The sequence below is a fragment of the Poecilia mexicana genome, unplaced genomic scaffold (assembly GCF_051168715.1).
Source record: "Poecilia mexicana isolate PSO_F unplaced genomic scaffold, ASM5116871v1 scaffold_7, whole genome shotgun sequence".
Lineage (NCBI taxonomy): Eukaryota > Metazoa > Chordata > Actinopteri > Cyprinodontiformes > Poeciliidae > Poecilia > Poecilia mexicana.
In genome coordinates, this window is record NW_028263376.1 from 7,456,066 (window position 1) to 7,458,977 (window position 2,912).

Genomic DNA, 2,912 nt, shown 5'->3' on the forward strand with positions numbered 1-2,912 from the left:
ATAGGATTTGTTGCTGGAAAGAGGAGACCAGCTGTACAGGCAGGCTGCGAAATGAGATGCAGGTGATCGGTTTGTGTGATCGGCAACAAGAGACCGTGATCGGCGATCACCGATCATACACTTTTTCACGGAAAACGGCCGATTATGATCGGCACACCTCTAGTATTGGGTGTTAAAACAATGTTTGGTGAAACTAGCCAAAGAAAATGTGGATTCATTACTGTGAAAGTACGTACAAAGTCCACACAAAAAATCAACAAAGCCTCCAGGGGCCTAGGTCTTTGTTCTACGCCATTTTGCGAGACTAACAGTAGTAATAGTTTCGTCAGCCATTTTGCCCTTACGTTTCAATAAAATAATGTGAAGTAACCGTAAAAAATAACGCAGTTAGCAAGCGACGCTGACAACTGCTAAATACATAAAAAAAATGATAGTAATAGAGATAGCAAATTAGATAAGCTGGTGCCTAAAACGATTAATTAAAAGGCAATCAACGTCTGTACCCAGCTGAGGTGTCCGTTTATCTCTATTCAATTAATTTAATGGCTATGACAGCGAAGGTGAAATGTACGGAAGAGGACTAGGGCCACTGGAAAAAAAAAATTCTGACTCAGCTTGACAGCACTTCTCTCTCACTATGGTTATCAGCCCCATTGAATGGCCTCAGTTGGTCCCTCCTCTGCCTGATAGCAGGCTCAGTAGGTTCTTATCAACCATTCTTATCGGTAATCACAGCTGCTTGGCTGATAGAACCTTTTTTTTTTTTTTTTAGCTTTTTTTAAAAACCTTTATTTACAATTTATGTGCTAGTTTGAATAGGACATTAAGAATATTTACTACAAATACATGTCAGACGTATCGGTCATAAGACTTTAATTCAGTATTTAAAAATAACTCAGTAAAATATAAAACCGGAGGGTTTTTGTTGTGATTGTTGTTAGCTTGATTTAAAAGCCTTTTTCAAAATTTACCAACTATTTTTGAGTATGATATCAATCATTTACACCAAATAAATTTAAGAAAAATTAAGATGTATTTTCTTTTGTGATTGCATACCAAACTGTTCTGTAAACGTTTTAATATTTTTGATTGAAATAATAAAAAAAAAAGGACGGATCCCACAAAAACCCAAGAAGAAGAATAAGCTGACGTCATCATATGCAACACTTACACTCCGGTGAGTGGAAACCTGCATCTGTCAAAATGTTTTTTAATCTAAAACCAAAAATACCTCCAAAGTGTTACGTTATAAAGTCACTGATGGTAGTTTTAGAACTTAGTGACAGTAGGATTGTGAGGCGAATTGTTGAAGACACGTTTGTAACTTTTACTTTGGAAGCTAGCTAAAATAGCCTGTCAGAGGCTAATTGTACCTGTACACTGTACCTGTGCTTAATACGTTTAATTAGCCATGATAGAATCACATAATAATGTTTGTAGTCATGCTCGTTGTTGCCACTTTGTAAAATTGGAGGGTTGCCAAAACATCAGTACCCCTAGGCTGTGATGATCTTAAAGTTTTGTTTATGAACCCTGTCTGAATACACTGATTGCAGCTAGGTCATTTACTTGAATCAAAAACGAACTTGCATCAGTACAGGCAAATTTCTTTCCTCCTGTCTATGTTATTTATTGCTGTTGCAAGCCAGATGAAGAGAAGTAAAGAGCTGAGAACCTGATCTTTGAACAGACAGAGAACATAGGTCAGGAGCAGCCTGGGATGCTTACTGAGGAGCATCCAATGATGACACCAGAGAACCAGGAAGAGACTGTGATAGTGCTTGATTTAGTTCCTGTTTCTCCTCCTGTTATCCCATCCTCTGTCTTTTCAGAAGAAGAAACGACCCAGAAGCATCTCTCCAGCTGCCTCTCTTCCCACTCCATCATCTGTCTCCCCCCATAGATCAGCCACATCTGCATTCATGTCACCTGCTGACAATGCCATCTCCTTAAGTCAGGGTGGCCAATAAGAAGAGAAAGCGTAAGTTTTGTTTTCTTTACATTCATGAATCCAACATGTCAACCTCTTTAGCACGATTCGTACCTATGGAGATCCCAGGTAGAATTTGTGATTGTCCATCAGAGTGTTTGAGGATCAAACCAGGACAGGCAGTCACTGTGGTCATCCTCAATAACAATTTTTTGAATGACTCAAAACCAAAATATAAAAAACTATATTATCAAAATTTAAATAACTGTCTACTTTGGCTGTGTGAGTACTTAGACGTACATATCCCAGAAGAGCTGTCTGACTCCATTCTTGAATGGTTATGTTCTTCAACATTTTGGTGTAACTGGTTAAACACACTTGAATCAAATGGCTGAGGTACCACCTCATTCATTCAGCATTCAGATCATACGAAGTCCTGGTAACATCAAAATTAATTGAGTGAGATGTTTTGTGCCAGAGAAACACCTAAAATTTGAAAGACACCTTTTCTTGATGCCTGGTATTTGGACACCTATGTCCTATTTTCTGTTTTCTGTTTTTTTATCTCTCATTTTAAATCAGACAGGTAAGATCTCGGCTGACAGCTTCCTGAAAAGATTTTTGAGTGGGAAGCCATAAGATATGAGTTGGATAAAATGTTAAGGAAGGATCCCTTCAAGTGTCAAGCTTGTACCTCAGATGTGCTTTCAGTTTCAGTGGATGGAAACTGCAAGTATTACCATTTATAGAATGCAACAAGGTATTGTAAAATGTGTACAATATAACAATTCTTTGTACACTCCTGATCAAAATCTTAAGACCAGTTTAAAAAAATTGCAATAATTTGCATTTTGCACTATTGGATGGATCTTAAGAAGGTTCTAAGTAGAGCTTCACAATGTTAAAAGAAGAAATCAGCGTAAGAGACAAAAACTTTTGAGCGGGGAATTAATTGAAAACTGCATTTACACTCAAACATGAC